Source organism: Athene noctua, chromosome 1, assembly GCF_965140245.1.
Source record: "Athene noctua chromosome 1, bAthNoc1.hap1.1, whole genome shotgun sequence".
Taxonomy (NCBI): domain Eukaryota; kingdom Metazoa; phylum Chordata; class Aves; order Strigiformes; family Strigidae; genus Athene; species Athene noctua.
Window position 1 is genome coordinate 224,807,756 of NC_134037.1, and position 19,665 is coordinate 224,827,420.

Genomic DNA, 19,665 nt, shown 5'->3' on the forward strand with positions numbered 1-19,665 from the left:
TGACATTTTCTTGCTGCAAAGCAAATATCCTGAATTTGGGATTTTTCCATATTTTGTCATTAACAAATTTGACTATTTCTAATTATGTTTTCCTTGCTGCTTGTGTATGTCATTTTGCAAATAAACAGAAAGAAACCCCATGTAGTTTTGCATTCAGCTCACAGAGGTATAATCTGTTCCCTTTCCTGGAGGAAATCCTCAGTGATGTATTGCCAATATTTTAACAAGAGATTCTCACAAATCATTCTCCCCTTAAGCCTATGTTAAATCTGTGCATCAGGAGTATGTGTGCTCCAGAGACAAATGGTGACAGACTCATTTGTTTCCAATTTAATGTGAAAATGCATTCTCATAAGCATAACCAAGAAAGATGGGATCTTACTTGGCAAACAAACTGGTATTAAGCTCCTGAAAATATTTAGACTATGTTCCTTAACAAAAACTGATTAAAAAAATGTGTGTGGATAGGTTTATTAGGATGGCATTGTGCTTTGAAACAGCATGTGAGCAATACTGTTACTCATTATCTATTGACATGCAATACATAGTGAGATGTTTGTTTTCCTCACTATGATATCTACCATTTGGTAAACTCTGAAGAGTTCCCAAATGCTAAATGTCTCAAATATTGTACACAGCAAAAAAAGCCCCACTAAACTACCTCGATTATTCTAAAAATGCTTCCTCTGTCTCAAATTGACACCCTTACACTACCATGTATGTGTGTGTGTGTTTCAGTATTTCCTAGGGCAATTATAAGGGTTCAGGAAGACACTGTTGTATGAGGAATATCCTTAAGGGTTATCAGAGAATGGGGCTAGCACTGTGTTATATTTGTAAGGATCTTTACACAAATAAATGACATGGGGATAATGAGAACAGTGCCTATGTCTTCCTCTGCCAGTGGGTGAGGCACTCTCTCAGCAGTGCCATAACCTTTAGGCTACAGTAAATTTTGGAAGAGCAAACTGTCATTCTTTGCTGTTAGAACTGGATTATATGCATAAATAAAATATTTGCTGGCCGAATAAAAGAGGGATGCAACAGAAGCAAGTATAATGTATCCTGTTCTAATACTCATGTGCACTAGCAATGGTGTTGTTATTTAAAATGGTGGCACACAAGCATTAAAAAAACCCCAACCCTGAAGTATATTATCTCCTTAATTTTAGTTTTAGTCTAGTATCTTCATGAAATATTATATTAATTTTGCTTAATTTAGAATAAAAATGTAGTTAATAAATCTACCCATATGCTAAACGTGAACAGTTCCCAACAATTTGATTTAAGGATTATGTTCACTCTTTCTGATGAACAGGTACATAATGAATTTAATGGAAAGGAAATCACTTGTAAGGAGGAAGAAATGTAAGTTATTTATTTATTGATTTATCCCAAGATACTTGAAAGGTTGATTGTGAGTCTATCTCCTAGAAGATACAATTTCCTTATGCAGGGAAAAAAATTAAATTTTTGTGGGTTTTTTTTCTCCTATTTGCAAGCTGAGACACTCTATGAGCTGAATTATTAGCTAAAATAGTTCTTTGCTGTCTTGTTGAGCAGGGCTTCGTGACTAAGTTAGCTCCTAGAATGACAAATCGCTGCAGCAATGAATGTTGGGTTGGTGGATCCACGTAGAGGCAGCCTCTATAGTATCAGATTGCTGTGAAAGTAGACCCAATTTTGGCCTACTTTTTAGCATTCTAAAGCATAACTATGAGCCTTAAAATTAATTAAGCTGCTCAGTGCTTGAACATGTACAGAAACAAAAGTTTACTGTTTTAATGAACTGAACTGAAATAATGATAATTAATTATGATTTCATTATGTTAATGAAGCATAAAACCCACTGTCCCATTGTCCTAGTTTTGAACAGGATGGAGTTAATTTTCATTGGAGTATTTCATACCCTGTGATGTCATGCCCAGGTGGGTGGTCTCGTTCTCGGCGTGTCTCTCTCAAGTTCGCGCTGGGGGTGCAGTCTCTGCATTTGGTAAGCCACTGATGAATTTTACCTGTTTTCTTTTTGAATTCACTACTGTTACCTTGTTCTCTTGTTATATTTAGTAAATTCTTTCTTTTTATTCAACCCATGAATTCTCTTCTTTTGTCTCTCCTCTATTTTACCAGAGCGGGGAGGGAGAGGTGAATCCACATGGCGTCTGGCTGCTGCCTGAGTTCAAACCTCCACACCCATTAAAAAAACTCATCCTCGAAGCAAGTATGTAGAACCTTATGATCTTTATCATTTTGCAGGTGCAATCCTACAACTTTTTAGACCTGATTTCTTCCCTTGCCTTCTTATGAGAAGAAATGAATTAATCTTACAAAATTATAGGGAATGAAATTTAAAGGTACTGTTCTAGATAATAGGTGATGTTTACTCAGCAGGTAGCCACTAAAGTCTGAGGTAGATCTCACACCCATCTGAATGTTGTGCTGATTTCTATCAAATATAGTTTACAAACAATATTACTAATACAGTGTGTACCTATCACCACGCTCAGTAAGCCACTGCTGCATTTTACCTGTTTTGGATTCACATGTCAGTTGTTTCTTGGTACTATGAGTAAATTCTTTTTCTTATATGCAACCTATGAATTTTTGTCTTTTTGTCCCTCCCCTATTTCACCGGGGAAGGGGAGAGGGGGGAGATGAATGTCTGGCTACGTGGCGATTGGCTGCCAGCTGAGTTTAAGTCATGACAATCGCACATGACCTTGAAAGATGAGGATATAAGTTGCCTTTGTGCCTAACAAACTGCATTGTGGGACTATACCTTCCAGTAACTGGGGCAGTGAGGAACTGATACACTTACCCCAAAATAATGAACTACCTGGTTGTTTTTGAGACATCCTATGACAACTGAGCTAGTGTGAAACTACCACTCCAGCAATGCTCCAGCCTCCTGGACTCTTGGTGCTGTGTCTGCCAGTCGCACATAGATATCCTGGTTACCTGTTGCATAAACAGATGGCCCTAGGAGCTTCTCTGCAGGCAATTGAGTGAAGCACTTCCAGTCAGAACATTAAAGCTGTGTATCAGTTTGGGGTTTAAATAGTCATTGGTTTATGTTTTTTGGAGGGAAACATAGTTGCTGAGAAATATCTATGTGCTACAATAGTGATTGAATAACTTTGAAAAACATAGGCTATTGAACTGAGAAATGAGGTGATAAATAGACTAATTAAATCTCAGTTAAATTGGCATTTAGGCCCTAGAATTACACTTAAATTCCTTATAGTAAGAAAATATATCTTACTTTCCAGAACTTTCTATCTCTATGCATAACAATTTCAGCTAGCAGTATAGGGTTCCTCTCTCATAGAAAGGAAGATGGGAAACTCTTAAAAACTATTTATCCCTTTCTAAGATAAATATTTACAATAACTGAGATTCCTTGTCAGCTGTAAATGACCTTTTCCTTTTCCTTGGGTTTTTTTTTTTTTTTTTTTCTCCCTGGGCACTGAAAAATATTCCCAAGATGAAAATAAACATATGAAACAAACACAATCAGCAACACAGACAAAACCAGAGAGAGAACAATGCTTTCCTGGTATCCACATAAGCATGAATAATAGCTGATCAGGCCTGAAATTTACCAGTAGAATATTGTGCAGGTTTAATTCCTGCCGGAATCGGGGAGCACGTTGCCGTTGCCCCTCTCCCACCCGCGGCCGGTCGGGCTGGAAGTTAGGCACAGACCCGGGCTAAAGTAACAAGGAGTTTAATACAACAGAGTGATAGAACAATCTGAACAACAACAGTAGCAATGATAATAACAGTGAACAAGATAAAAGATATACAGAGAAATACCGGTAGCTGGTTTACGGACGAAGGATTCCCGCCACCGAGCCCGCCAAAGAGCAAGGTGAAAAAGATTCTGCCCCTGGACCTGACGCCAGCATGGTATGAATAACCCGGCTGGAGATCCCTTCCCCCTCTCTCTCTGTTGGGAAGCTTAACCCTATCCTAGCTGAACCAGGACAAATATCCATGCTTACTTCAAACCCCAGACCAGATTTGAGGTTTGTCCAGAATACATGCGTTGTCTGTGGACCCTAATTAGGCAGTCTCCAACTCCAGTCTTGGATCCTTCCAGTATCCCTATTCACTGACTAGTCCACCTGAAGATCAGTAGGAGATCATATACTCAATCACTCGCTTACACAACCAGCCACCTAGATCATGTGCATAGAGCACAGGTTTTTATGTGAGAGAACAAAGACCTGCTGTAATAGATCAGAAAATGAGAATAGCATTTAATAAAAAGACAGGACAGACTGGTGATAAAGCACAGGGCTTGGCCCAACAAGCATACTGACCAGCAGAAACTAGTAATGGATTAATATTAAATCTTGCTTTAAACCTCAAAATAAGAATACTGAAACAGTGTAGTCAACAACAGTATAGAAGTATTTTATAACACTATAATAACATAGCCACACACAGTACATAAATGTTTTACATCAGTATTTGACCAATAGGACTACAAAAGATTGAAGAAAGACATGGTGCATTTAGTAGACGCTGAAATAATAAAAAGGAGAGAAAGACTGCAAATAGGCAGTTTATTTCCTGAATACACAAGGACAGTGACTGGAAAAAAACAAACAAACAAACAAAAAAAAAACAAAAAACAAGATACAAAGCATTGAGAGCAGACAAGAACTCTTTTTGGGAGGGACACAAATAACATGAAAATACCAAGTATGAAAAGAAAGCATGGAGAAGGAAGACAAGTCTGCTTCAGTTTTGTCTTTTCCTTCCAAAGAACTCTCAAGCCTAATTACCTTGAGCTTGGAGAGCCACCAAGGACCACTGCCTTCAGTGCTAACTATGCAGCAACTGCTCTGTGGTGTTGAATAACAGCTAATTTAAGTGTTAAAGACTAACAGCATAATATATGTAGTGATGATTAATAATGAGTTAGTACTGCATGTTGCTAATGAACTGATTTAGTAAGGTTTACTTTTAAAGCTTAAAACTGGAATATTTTTGTCAAATTTTTAAACATTCCATCTCAGCTAGCTCTGATTTCCATAAATATATATATGTACAAACATATATAAAAATATGCATACATCTAGTATCAATGATTCTTTCCTATGTGATTCATGACTGTTTTTCATATCAGTTACAAAGGTCTGGTTAAATCTCTTCAGTGCTGCACCTGAATGGCCATTTTGGTTATTTTGGATATCATTCACTAAGCTGATAATTCTGTTATGTGCTATTTATTAGGGCTTGCATATCTGTGTGTGCTTAATTTATTACTCTTCACATCTCTTGTATTTGTCTTTTATGCTGAACAGTCCTTATCATAGTAACCTGATAGGACAGATCCATACATTCTAGATATCTTTACAAGGTGTTATACCAGGTATATTTTGGCCCTGCTGAAGTTAGGGAACGTTTTGACATAGAAGTCAATAAAACCATAATTTCATTGGTTTCCTATCTTCTCTGAGATATCTAACAGCCATTCAGATTATATATATTACAAAGCTACACTGTTACATAATATCTGTCCTTTAACTTTCATGCTTTCCTACCCCTAGAGTATCATGCTCAGTGGTGCACATCCAGTTTCACTTAATGATCAGCAAATTGATTAGGATGCAAAGAAGGATAACAAAGTTGAAGAAAGATTTTTCCAAATTTCACTTGAGGGGAAAGGTTTTAAAAATTAATTATGTCTAGCTTGCTATACTAGCCTGATATAATGGAAAGGTGATTTGAGAATGTGCAGAAATATCTGATGCCTGTCAACATTTCAGATGAAAATGTAACAGACTGTTACTGGAAGAATTGGAAGGAATGGTATGAAAATACCCACATGAAAAAAATGTTTTGAAGTCCACAGAATAAAATTTAGGCAATGGATCTCATGAACAACAGACTGAAAATGACAGAAGGTCTCAAATATTATGCCTCACTTCATCTTTTCATAATACTGTTAGAAGAAATAACAAGATGGTACTGTTTAGACTATGGAGCTCAGAATGGTGAATTCTAATCTGAGTTTAGTTACTGACTCATAAGAGAAAGTGAGGATATTATTTCTTTCAAGGCAAGAATTTCTAAAGTATAACATATTGATAATAAAAGACAGCTTTTAGTAATGTGAGGAAGAGAAAGGGGCTTTTAAATGTGGAGTAAATTTATGGAAGTGAAATGCCATGTGTATCAGAATTTTCTGACTGTTTCCTAAAACAGTAATTTGATTTCTTAAAGGCATCATAGAATACAGATATTGCAGCAGAAGACTGAGGTTAAAATGCAAGTTTTTAAGTTTTACTCTGGGGCTGATTAGAGCTTCAATGTCACTAAAAAAAAGCACGTAAGGAAGTTTTGAACTCAGATGTCTCAAAAGCAATCTTTATGTACCATAAATTCTTTTTATATATACATAATGTCAGAAATGTAAAATCAAGGGAGTAGAATTATTTCTCTATGGTTGTACAAAACATCCTCCACTCATGCACTGTTTGGACTAGGTAAATATAAAAGTATGAAAAGACAAATTCAGAAAACAAATTATTCACAAACACTAGAGGTGCATTCATATCTGAACAGCTTGGTCAATATATTTGTTACAACCAATCATGCAGATCGGACTGCGTTGATTTCGTTGTGCTACATGCTCAGCAGCCCTAAAAGCAGAGTAGAATTGAAAGAGTGTGTTAAATATTTTTTAAAATTAGCTATTATAGGTCTAATTAAATTTGAGTCATTAGTTATTCCTTTCCCATATAACTTTATAAATTCTGAAAAAGTCAAATTTATAATAAATTATAAAGCCTTCAAGGCTCTTTGAATACGACAAACCATTAAAATTGATATAAACAATATCTACTGATTACAGGTAGCAAAATAGGAACTACCATTCTTCCATTCACATGAAAGAAAATGGTTGTTAAAATATGTATTGGTCAGATCGCGTTTCAGATTATTTATTGTGACTTTCTTCAGAGTTTTAAAGGATGAATTACTAGTACGAAATTTAGTATCTGTAAATCTTTAAATTGTCTTCTTTAATACAGATATCCGTTTCAGAAGAGAGGACACAAGTTAATTTCTCCCACTGGTCACCAGGAATCAGGTTCAGTAATTCTGGGTGCATGTTTCCTTGCAGTTGTGTCCCATATGATATATTTTCAGTGAAACAGAATCAATGTTAATTAAACTGAAAAAACAGACTCAAGAGAGAGCATGTCTAGCAGTGAGTTTAACCTCATAAATCTGAGTCTTACTCTGACTATCAAGCATAGTTGCTTAATTTATCCCATATCCTATTTTATCCTATTGGCAAATGTAGCGTGGGGGAGCTTGTATGGCCACCATCTATTTTCTCCTTCTGATGAACTGAGGATCACAGTTTCAGTGGATGTAGTTGTATAAACCTCACAGAATTTAAATTCATTTAAACAAGATATGTACCTATGAAATGACAATTGTAAACAATTATGTATTTAAACTGGAATATGATTCAAAATATGTTGACTGTCCTGATGCTAAAACCAGGGAAAACAATTTAAGCTATGTAAAATCAGAATCATTATAAGGTTTACAGCAGCTGAATTATAAATCCCTTATAACTGGGGAAATGGATTTTCTAAAGAAAATACTAACAATTACGTAGCATTTTTTCCACGAGTGTTATTGTGAACATCTTCTGAACACATTTCTGTAAAGGCTGTCAGAGTTTATAAGATCTGAAAAGAACAAAACCAAAGTAAAATGAACTGAAAACATTCTGTGCTTCTGTTAAGAAGTTTTTCATTTTAGCAGTGAATAATGGTCAGATAAAAACAGTACTCAGTTGAGATTACTGAAAGATGAAATCATGGTATAAAAGTTTAACTAGGACTGTCTGATCAGCTTTTCTCTCTTGTTGTGTATTATTTTGCCTTTACTTTGGGGTGACTTCATAAAAGATTGCATCAAAGTTAATAACTGTGTCTGACTAAAAATGTATTGTATTTAACTAGACTGAAATAATGTTGTTCTAGTGGTTAATTACCTTCATTCTTTGGTATTTGTTCCTTATGCCCAAATTAAATTGTCCTGGCTTCATCTTCCATTGATTTTTACTTGATTTTCCTTTCTCTTCTAAGCTAAAGAGACCTTTATTAATTAGTGTTTTCTTCTAAGGAATACATAATCAGTAATCAAGTAATTTCTCAGTCTTCATATGCTGGATAGGCTTACTTTTTAGTTATGCCTCTCTGAAAAAAACTTCTCATTTGTGAGAGCAAGGTACACTTGCTTTCTTGCCCAGATCTGCTCCACAGAGTATGCACAGTCATACAGTGTCCCATGTGCCAGATTTGGAGAACAGCGCTGAACAGCACTTGGCTACACTTCCAGAGTTGTTTTCTGTACGGAGCATAAGCAGGACACCTTGAAGACACTCACAGTAATATCCAAAAAATAATACAGATATCCACTGAGTCTTTCATTGTCATCTGTTTTTAAACAATTTTGTGATTTTTTTTAAACCTTTTATGATTTAACAGCTCTAAAACGGTCGTTATTAGAAGACTGAGCAATATTTCAGTACTAACAGTAACACTATATGAAAGAAATAGTAAAATCCTTTTCCACGTTCCCAAGTTTCTACTCCATAGTCCCTCAATTTATTATGTCAAAGTTTACAGTAATCTTTTTTATTTTTTTACTACATCATAGTTGCAGAATGCTATACAGAGATGTACAGGTATCTGGCCACTATGATCCTTAACACTTCCTCAGAAATACTGAGAAAGAGGAGACTCTGTCCTGTTCTGTCAAGTTATGAAGTGAATAATTATGTGCTAACAGTTTTGTTTCTATAGAGTGTTATTTAACAGATAAAAAAGTTAATGTGAGATCCAGATCCCTAGTACAATCCTCTGTTCTAATCACTATATACTGACATTTGTATAATTTGAAAATGTTACCACCAGAGATTTTGTTTTTATGTTCAGGCTAGTGATTAAAGTTATGATCACAGTATGTATTATATATATACACATAACATATAGAATATACTATACTAATATCAAATATTAATATAGGAATAATATATTAATATAACAAATATATGAGGTCCTATATTATATATTATGTATTAGTATACAGTATTAGTCACAGTTTAAATCTCAGGAATATTATTAGAAACATCACCATGTGATGGTGATTTACATGGATAATCACTTCTGATAAGTCATTCATCTATTTCTCAATTATTTTAATCTAAGTGTTACCTTTATTCTATAGTTTTATTTTTTGAAAGAGAGTACTGTTTAGCACTTCTCAAATAAAAGAATAAAGTTCCTTTATCATCTAATGTTCCAATCTGCTTGGAGAATTAATCTAAGTATTTTGGCAAGGCGTACTTTCTGTTAAATCAAATTGGCAGGGACTAATTATATTCTTTTAATTCTTTATCAGTTGTGCTGGGTATGAGCATTTCATTAATGTGCCAATACTAGATGTCAGACTAACTGTCCTAAAGTTATGCAGTTATCATCTGCCATTTAAATAATTTGTAGTGTTATTTTCTGAAATCCAAAGATTTAGAGGTATTGCCTATTTAATTAATATTACAATTTAAAGATAGAGATGGAGTAAAAAAGTATACTGTGTTATGTCAGATATGGTCTTGACACCTACAGAGCAGTGTACAGCAATAAAAGACATAAAATAAAGGGAGAGACTGTTAGCTAATAAGACATTATAATTAAATAAAGGTATATTCCTCCAGATCTGAGTAATAAAACTGTTTTGTAAGCTACAAATAGGGTAAAATAAAGTGTGTCAACTCAAAACGTTCTTCTATGTATTTTCATGGAAAATTTCAGTAAAGAGTATGAAATTCTCATTAAATTCCTTCTTTAAATATATCCTCTTATTAAGACAGACAACTTCACAGAGACCACAAATCTGGACTGCCTCTCATCATTCCCTTTGAATGAAGGAGGGGCAATCACATTAAACTGAAAGAAAGATGAAGAGAGGATGTGCCAGGTCTTTCAGCTATTAATCCCTGTTGCTCTAGAAGAGCTTTCATTGTGCACATCACAAAGTAGCTGCAGAATTTTGTTCTGGAATGATCACAGTTTCAAGCTCAGTAATGATTTAACAAGGCTCTACAGCCCATGCATCTGCATCCAGTAATGCCCTGCAAACCCTGAAAATGTGTGCCTGTCATTAAGACAAGGCAGGGAGGAAGGGTATCTGTTTTCTACCTGGCAAGTTAACTTAAAAGGAAAATGTATCTGTCTTTGAGTTTCCCAACCCCTTACATATTGTTTGTATAATCTTGAATGATCTCTTTTGTTAACAATGAGGAAATGGACAAAGAAACAACAAAAATTTTATTCTCCTGGTGAAGAAGCATACTTGTTTTTTCCATCAACAGCAGAAGATAGTGCTTGGGAAGCAGCTCTGTTGCTGCCCCTGCAGCATCTTTTGATGGAGCATAAAGCCAAACACACTGCTGGGACCCCTTTTTCTCCCACTCATGGGTATGATTTTGATGGTTTATCTGTCTGTCATACTCAATGTTTTCCTATTTTGGCTTTTCAAATGCAGGCCTTGTTGTCCTCTTTTTCCAATGTAGCTGAAAACAGATTTATTTAGAAATTAGAAGGATTGGGAAATAATTTAGAAATTAGAAGGACTGGGAAATAATTTTCAGGTACAGCTCAAGTGTACATGTCAAGACTGCATAACTTCTACCAAAGAAAGTAAGATGAATCCTTAGCTATAGCAAAAAGATTGTTATCATTCTTTTGTACTTGCTAGAGAGGAATTAGAATGGTACTGTATATACCATTGGGCTAATTCTTACATGTTATTCACCTGTGTATTTTCATCCACTTTGATATACCTAGCATGCATGGATGATTTCCTCTCTGAGCCCTTGGGATTGGAAGATGTTGTTTATTCATTAACTATAAAGAAATGATTGAACATCAGCAATTGAGATAATGGACCAAATAGGGGAATGTTAACCTCTATTAACCTCTGTTTTACACTTCCTATACCTTGTCCAGATTGCTTTAATCTTTTGGTAATGTTTTATGACAGGCTTTTTGACAGTAGAATTTTTCAAATTAGAAAAAGAATATTAATTTATTTCTTTGTTTCATTATCCTATATAATGAAGGAAGTATAGATTGTGTTTCACAAGCCAGAACTCAGAAGATACTGTTAATTCTGTAAATTTGCAATTAACATAAAGCAGTGAACTTTTTGTAGGTTAAACATTGTTATTATAAAGTAACCATAAGAAAACCAAAACTTTTTTAATGATTATCCATCAGACTTATGATGAAGTAACACAGAATCTATCAGGCAAAAATAAAATGGAAGGTCCTTTTATTCTAAACATCAGAGTTCAAAAAATAATAATCTGTGATTATGTGTAATTTTAGACACATGGCTTTTCATCAATATGGTTTAATAGTGAAACGTTGCATACAACTTCACATACATGCTCAAAAATTATTTGTATTTTTAGCAGAATTTTTAACATGATTTTAAATTATAATAATACAAAGGAAGGACGTACTGAGTTTACAAATAAATCCTCTGGCAAAGGCAGTAAAGGAAAACTTGATATATATGAGTACCCCATTCTTCAGTATTTGTAATTCCCAGCTAGAGATGCCTGACAAAGCCATGTTTCATCTCCATACAGGTCTAAACCTGGGTATGCATCATCACTTTATGCTGAAACTATGAAATGGAATAAAGTAGTTCTGGTGTTCATCTCTGATGTGGGTTAACACCAGGAGGCACCTCAGCTAGCCCCACACAGCTGTTTGTTCACTCCTCCCAGTGGGATGGGGGAGAAAATTGGAAGAGCAGAAGTGAGAAAACTCATAGGTTGAGATGAAGACAGTTTAATAAGTAAAACAAAACCAAAACAAAACAGAAAAACAACCACCACCCAGCAAAACAAAGAAAAACAAGTGATACAAAAGCAATCATTCACCAGTTAACCCAATGCTCAGCCAGTACTCAAGCAATGGCAACCTTTGGCGAACTTCCTCCCAGTTTTATTGATGAGCATGACATTACATAGTGTGGAATATCCTTTTGGTCAATTTGGGTCAGCTGTCCCAGCTGCATTCCCTCCTAGACTCTTGTCCCTCCCACAACCTACTCACTGTGGGGCAGAGTGAAAAATGGAGAAAGCTTTGATGTTGTCTAAGCACTGGTCAAAAACAGTTAAAACATTGGTGTGTTATCAACACTGTTTTGATCACAAATGCAAAACATAGCACTATAGGGGCTGCTATGAGAAAAATAACTCCCTTCCAGCTGAAACCAGTATGATTTCATATGGGAGGCCCATGTGCCTCAGTGAGGTATTAGATTTAATTCTTAAGAGTTAAGGACCTAAGACCAAATCCATAGTTCACATCAAAATTAAGTCTAGACACAGTTGTCATTCCAGCCTGTCTTTCCTGGATGTTAACCATAGCAACTGCCTTGCTGGATGAAACTACATGTGTCATTAAACCTTGTTTTGGTTTTCTGTAAAGGGAAGGGGTATGTTGTTCTCCGTGGAAGTCTGAGCTGATTCTTTCAGGCTTTAAGATCCATCAGATTATTCATTGGAAAACATTTTAATTTCCTTTCAAAGTTCAGCATCTGGCTAAACATGTGTGCTCTTGAAAAGAAGTGAAGTCTCTATTACTCAGCCCTTCTAGGGCAATTAATGAGCATAAAGGGAATATGCAAAGAGGGAAAATAAATTAAAGAAATATTTGTGTAATCCCGACAGTACATTGTAAGTCAACAAAATCATGCTGTTGGGATCATGTTAAAGAGAGTCCCAAACTACATTTTTGATGCACTTAGCAGCTGTTTTTCCAAAAATATCTTGTCCCTCCAGTAAATATTATTTGCACATTCCCTAACCTATCTCTTTCTTTGCCAAGCTGAGCTTCAACACATTGGCTTATGTAATTTTCTTAATGTGAAAAAAAAAAATAAAATAGTGTGTGTTCATGTATCCAGAATGTATTTAAATATTTGCATTTGTTGTAAAGCCCGTATTCATTTGAGAAACAAAAATAAAAAGCCAGCCAACAAACAAACAAAAAAATGTTAACTGTTTTCATGTATATGTTATACCTTTTCAATAAGTTTTGCAAGAACCAATCTGTGTAGTTGCACTGCAAATCATTTTTAGTTTCATGTTATTTTAATGTTTGACTTCATGTCTCTTTTCTGTGAACACTTTAACAATATTTCACTTAAGTTAGTATTTGTCACTTTATTAGCTTTTTTCCTAAAAATTTTTGTAGTTATCAGATCTGTCTCACCAGTTCTGAAAAGAACGAATGGGTTGAATTGTGGGTCTGATGACAGCCAATATTCTTAATAAATCTGTGTGCTATGTTGGCCTCAGCCAGCAGTTAAGGACCCCCACAGCCTCTCTCTGCCCTGGTGGGTCAGAGGGAGAAATTAGGAAAGAAAAAGAATGAGAAAACTTGTGAGTTTAAGCAAAGACAGGAATATGACTTGTCAAGCACTATCATGGGCAAAACAGACTTGACTTGAGGAATTTAACTTCATTTATTGAAAACTGACAATTTATTGTCTCTTTGCATATTGAGAAACTGATACTTTGCCTCCTGACTGACATCAACAGCGTTGGCAAGATGCTGCCCACGTTATCCATGTAAGTGGTAAGTCTCTCAAATCACACTACCACTGGTGGAATCAAGGGGTGGCATGAGTCTTACCTGCATTTGAAAGGTAAGGCACAGTCATTGCCAAGTGACCTGGACACCAAGTGATGCCAGCAGTCTGCCGGAGCCACAACATCATTTATGATCTGGTGTTTGCTATCAGTGGTTGGGTGAGTTGCCATAAGGGCATGTTGTTGCTCGTCTTTCTTACAGCCCCAATAAACCTTCCTTGATGAGTTGTCAGACTCGATTACCGTTCAGACCACAGAAACAAAAGTGACAAATATTAAAATACCTCTCTTCCCTCTTTCCCAAACTCTATTTCACTCCAAATTCCTGTCCTTCTTCCCTCTTTCTTTTTTCCACTTCAGTATTTCCTTTCAGGCACATGTTATCCTGTCTTTTTATCACCACAAGTTACACTCAGTCCCTTCAGTGAGACAACAAATAGTACAAGAGGTCAGGGTCTGTACAATGTGTTTTTTCTCTGCTGCTCCTTGTTTCTCGTCCTTTACATATGCTTCAGCGCAGGTTCTCCAAGGCCATAGCCCCTTCAGATGTGTAGTTACTCTGCCATGGACTACCTTCTCTGACCTTGTTATTCCCTCATTTCCTCTTCTGTTCCCTCCTCTTTTCTCTGTCCGCTGTTTTTTTGCCCTTTCTTAAATATGTTTTCACACAGGCACAACCATCTTTGCTGATGTGTTCAGCTGTGTTCTGCGGTGGGTCAGCTGGAGCAGCTGGGACTGGTTGTGTCTAGCACAGGGCAGACCCTTGTCTCTTCTCACAAAGTCTGCCCCTGGAGTCCACTTGCCATTTACACCCAACACACCCTTTCAGTTTACAGGAGTGGACTTCAATGACTATAATTAAAAACAGCATAAAAGTCAAGCTGGACGACTACAGAACCACCAGTCTAACCTCAATGGGAGGGCACAATCAGTGGAAGAAATTATGAAGGAAGTAATAAATAAATAGAAGCGAATGTAAAATGGATAAATTGAAGCAAGGCATTAACAAAGACAGATTATATTAGACTGATATAATATTTTCTTTAATAAAATAACTGCTTTTATAAGCAAGAGTTGTGGTAGATCTAATCTATCTTGACTTCTTTACAACACTTGATATGGTACCCCATGGGAAATTTTCATTTAAGGTGGAGGTTAGTACAAGAATTGTACGTTTCATAAAGCTTTATCTTATGATAGGAAGATTACTACTGGAGTACTCAATGGATTAATTTTGTGTCTAATCTTTAATACCTGGCTTAATGACAGTGACATAGTTGATGCTAATGACATTTTATAATGACAGAAAGTCTTGAAATGTACAAAGCAATAGGAGCACCTGAATGTCTCCTGGGAAGAATGAGATGACCTTGAAAAAAGAAACAACAAAAAGGATAACTTGAAATGCATTCCACATGGAGAATTAAAACCATACCTCTGCTAATATCTTGTACTAGATGATCTTCAAGGTTTTTTCCAAACTAGATGATGATTTTGTGATAATAGATAAAGATCTAACAGCTCGATGACAAATCAGATAAAGGATTTTGTTACATTGATTCATGACAGGTGATTATAAGAACAGGTCACTTTCCTGAAAGAAATTGCAGACAAACAGGCTGCTTTATGATGTAATAGATACCACAGAAGAACCACTGTTTCATCACTTCAGACAAAAACTCACATAAACATTTTGGACTTTAAAACAAGTGGATGGAAGCTGTGCATGAATAGAACTCAGAGGGTCTGAAAAAGAGAAATGCAAAAGCAAACAGCACAGACTGATACAAAAGAATGAAGTTACAGAATATCAATGGCAATATGATCTTCCCTAAGAAGGAAACTTTACGGTTAAATCTGGACTCTAGAGTAGGATACAGGATGTGGGAAAGAGAAACTATATGGTTTGATTACTTTTTGTTGAGGTAAAAGAAAACTGTATACTCCTTGTAGAGAGAATTAATGAAAGAGACCTCGCAACTCTATTAGTTTCTCTCACTTAGAGAGACAGCCAACAAGGCCATGAATTTTGACTGATCAGAGAGGTAAAAATATACCTAGAAATCAGATGGCTGTTGATAGGGGAAGAGACTAGAAAGATCATTAGGAATCTTATTTCTTGTATTTTGTGAAAGGAAAGGGATACTGTTAATAGAAATACTGTAATGGCGCATAGGTATTCCATGTATGGGCAACGATTCTGTTGAACACAGCAGATAAAAAAAGGCTCATCTTAGGACCTTTGAATCTAAGAGTATTATTTCATGCTGGAGAAAGGAAAAGCTACATTTACATGGCTGAATATCTACCTCAGTGAATGATCCATGGTTTTGATATCAACGAGTTCAGAGTGGCCTTTTTGTACAGATTTTTTTTTTTTTTTTCTCAGAAGACAGAACCAGAGTTCTCATCTGAAAATGTAGAAAGACAAGCTGATGACAGTAGGTTGTTTATTTATCTTTAGATATAAAGACATGTACAAACAGTGGAAACACTCTTCAGTTTATTCTGACTTTCTGTGAGCTGTTGTGCAGTCTCATGAGAAATGCAATTCTCCCTGCCTGCCCCCAAAATGTGGTGGGCATCTCATCCCACTGTTCACAGGGTAGATGAGAGTGGTGACAACTGGGACGAAGGCAGCTGTGGGTGACATTGCTGCACAAAGAAGGCCACTGGTACTCACGAGCTGCAACAGCAGATTAAGGGAACACTTTTGATCCACCCTCCAGCAGCTTCTTAACAGAGGTGTGCAAGGAAATTCCATCACTGAAAGGAGTGAGGTGTTTTGACTTACTACACTACTTCACAAGACATATAGATTCATACACCGTGACACCAGTCACCCAGTGTGTGGCCTAAAGGATATGTCAAATTAGCTTAACATCTATAACAAACACACAGAACTATGGTTCCGTGACATTTGACCAGGCCTTAGGAGGCAGTGTAGGACAGTGCGGTTCTTGTTTTGTCTTGTCTTCACTGCCTGGTGCTGTTACTTCATGTTACATTCACTGTTATGTTGTTAGATATAGAGTTTTCTTCCACCTCTTACACTTTCCAGTTGCATTTTGTAAGCGTACAGTTGCTACATAGAATTAGATTCTTCCATTCATACATTTTCTTATGCCTGCCCTAACTGGTCGCCCTTCAATTAACATTTCTTCTCAGTTGCTATAATCTTCAAAGCAACTTGATACATTATGTTATCACTCAGGTTGTAGGCAAGCATTGCATTCTGTTACAAGGTCAGCTATTTTTCAGTTCCTTCCTAGGCAAATGTCCACCCAGGTAATTTTTGGATCTACAATATTTCTTGAATAATAATACTTCTTGGTAATTAAAAAAAAAAAAAAATTCATTATAGAGAGTGCTGCAAAAACTTCTATGACTCCATAATTATAATGCAGATGCATAGTCACGTTTTCTTAAATTGGTTGTTTTTTGAATCAAGTATCATTTAGATATGTGAAGGAAAACTACACTAGCCTCTTAAAGTTTATATTTGCATGACTTCAGTAAACAACTCCTTAAGATTTAAATTTTTTCCCTTTAAAAAAAGAGCTTTGTTTACTGTTATCCTTATTTATTTCTATTTTGTTGTTGTTTCATTTACATTTAAAAGAAATCGTAGATGCCTAGTCACCATACACTGCAACTCTAGATGAAATTGTTAATCTTTCTAACTTCCTTTTTATTTAAAGCAGTGATAATGTAATGTATACTTAATTTATAAAGCCATTACAATGAAATATGGTGTAGGTGACAAATAATGTAATCTATTAATATGCCAGATCTTCTATCAATTAGTTTATTATAATTTATCATAAATTGTAAATCTGGAAAAACTGGTTTTTATAGAGGAAGAAATGAAACATTTTGGCTAAGATTCATGCCTCTTAATTTTCAACACTTAACATTTTCTTGTAAATTTATTACATGTTGTGGAGGAATAGAACCAAATTTAAAGATAGAACAAGTGATGCAAATGACCTGGTACCTACATTATGTATGTTTCTCCAGTGTGGCTTTTGTCTCTTCTGAAGAGATAAATGACTCTTTGTGGTTGAGGAGCATTAAGTAAACTTTTGCAGCATGTACTGTTTCTGAAAGAATTCCAGTCCATGGCATTTCAAAAACCATCTACAGTAGAAACCAAAGCATCTCAAACAGAGATAATCAGATTTGCTTCAGAATAGTATTCCTGATCCAAATTGAAAAAGTAATTTAGGTGCCCCTTTATGTGTAAAAATGAGGAATTGCTTGCCTTACATGTTTTCTAGAGTAAAAATAAAGACAATTTCAGAGATAATTTTAACCCTGTTAATCACCCCTTTGACATGATAACTAAGATACTATCACAGAACTTTTTCAAAGTAAAAAGATAATACACTATCTTCACCTGTGCTTATCACAGGTCATCTAATTGGCCTTACTGTTTTGGGAGGTTCTCAGGAAGGTGTCTACTTCAAGGAGGCACGAAAGTTTATTCTTGGAAACAAGAGCATAATATCTTCCGTACATTGAAGAAATATTTGAGAACAGCAATGAACAAGCTGAAGAGAAGAAGATGAAGTAATTCCCTAACAAAATATATTAGAGAGCTTAGGGACATAGATACATACAATTTTCTTGTTGTTAAAAAGAAAGGATTGGTAGAAAACTTCCAACTTGTGCCAGATGTTTAAAGTTGATCACATGAAAGCCAGTGGACATTAAATTGCCAATGATTTGTCCCATACAAGACATTAATTGTCTCAGTATTCACTACTGGAAAGTCTGAGTTCTAGATACTGTCAGTGTGAGAGTGGAGCTTCTCAAGCTAGAATAATTTTAATTTAATGGAGAGGAGGAAGACCATTTTAACCGTATGTTTATTCTAAGCATTTACCTTAGGATGAAACAAATTTCTTTCTAAGAATATCTGGTTTTGTTAATGCTGAGAAAGAGACTGTCAAGATTGTCCTTGAACATAAATATGAACCTTGAGCATATCTACATTTTTAAAGTTATATTCTACTTCTCTTTCTAGTGGAATCCATACTTGCTGTTGGACACTCATGATCTCATGAAAATGAGACATCTTTTGAAGAATGTAGAAGAAAATAAATAAAAAGAAGCAATGTTCCCTGCCTGCTGCCGTCTAAAGAAAGATCTGCCTGTACTCTTCAAAGAACAATTTTATTTCAGAGCTCTCAAAAAGACTTATTAACAGGGTCTATTTTATATTTTTATTCTACAAGGGGAAAACAGACCTTCTAAACCACACTTGATTTTAGCCCACAAGACAGTGAACTCTTACATATTTACTGGAACAGTGCATTTAGCGAAAGGTGTTAATTCAAAACAGTCTGCTTAGGTTTTGATAAATTCAACTCCTCATTTGGTATTAGTGGCTTCACAATCTCAAAAAGCTTAGTAATTTCTAGATTGTGAAGTCCTTAATACCACATAATCTCATTATGCCTGTGGGGTTTGGGTCAAACCAGCTTTTGAGTGGAAAATGAGAAACTGAGCTGTAAGGTTATAAGAACAAATTCTGAGTACAAGTTTTCAGTATCGTGTATTTCTTATATATACAAGAATATATGTGTATATAGAAATGTATTTATTATTAATTTACAAAATTACACTATTATTTGGATGCACTATAAGACAATACAGTGAAGTTACAGTCTTAAATTAGTAGCAATGGTCTCATAAAAAATAATTATATGCATGGATAGTTACAGCTTCAGAAAGAGATCACATTCAGGCAGGATGTTTGCATGTCAAGTGTAAAACATTTAACTGGAGAAATCTCGACAGTGAAATGCTAGGCACCTCATCCCACAGCCTGTCACTGTCATAATGAGCAGATAACTTCCAGTTGGTTTGAAATAAAGAATAAGCTTCAAATATTTTTTTTTTAAATTGAAATTAATTGCCCAGAGAATGTTTTCAATATTTGAATTAGGCAG

At 35.5% G+C, this 19,665-nt stretch overlaps 1 long non-coding RNA gene across 1 annotated transcript; it reads left to right on the forward strand.

Moving 5' to 3' along the window:
- Positions 1 to 1,901: 1,901 nt before the first annotated feature.
- On the forward strand, positions 1,902 to 19,105 carry LOC141973072 (uncharacterized). The gene is made up of 4 exons (XR_012635477.1): positions 1,902 to 1,993; positions 2,131 to 2,221; positions 7,047 to 7,105; positions 18,738 to 19,105. It is a non-coding gene; the product is annotated as an uncharacterized LOC141973072 (long non-coding RNA).
- Positions 19,106 to 19,665: the final 560 nt, after the last annotated feature.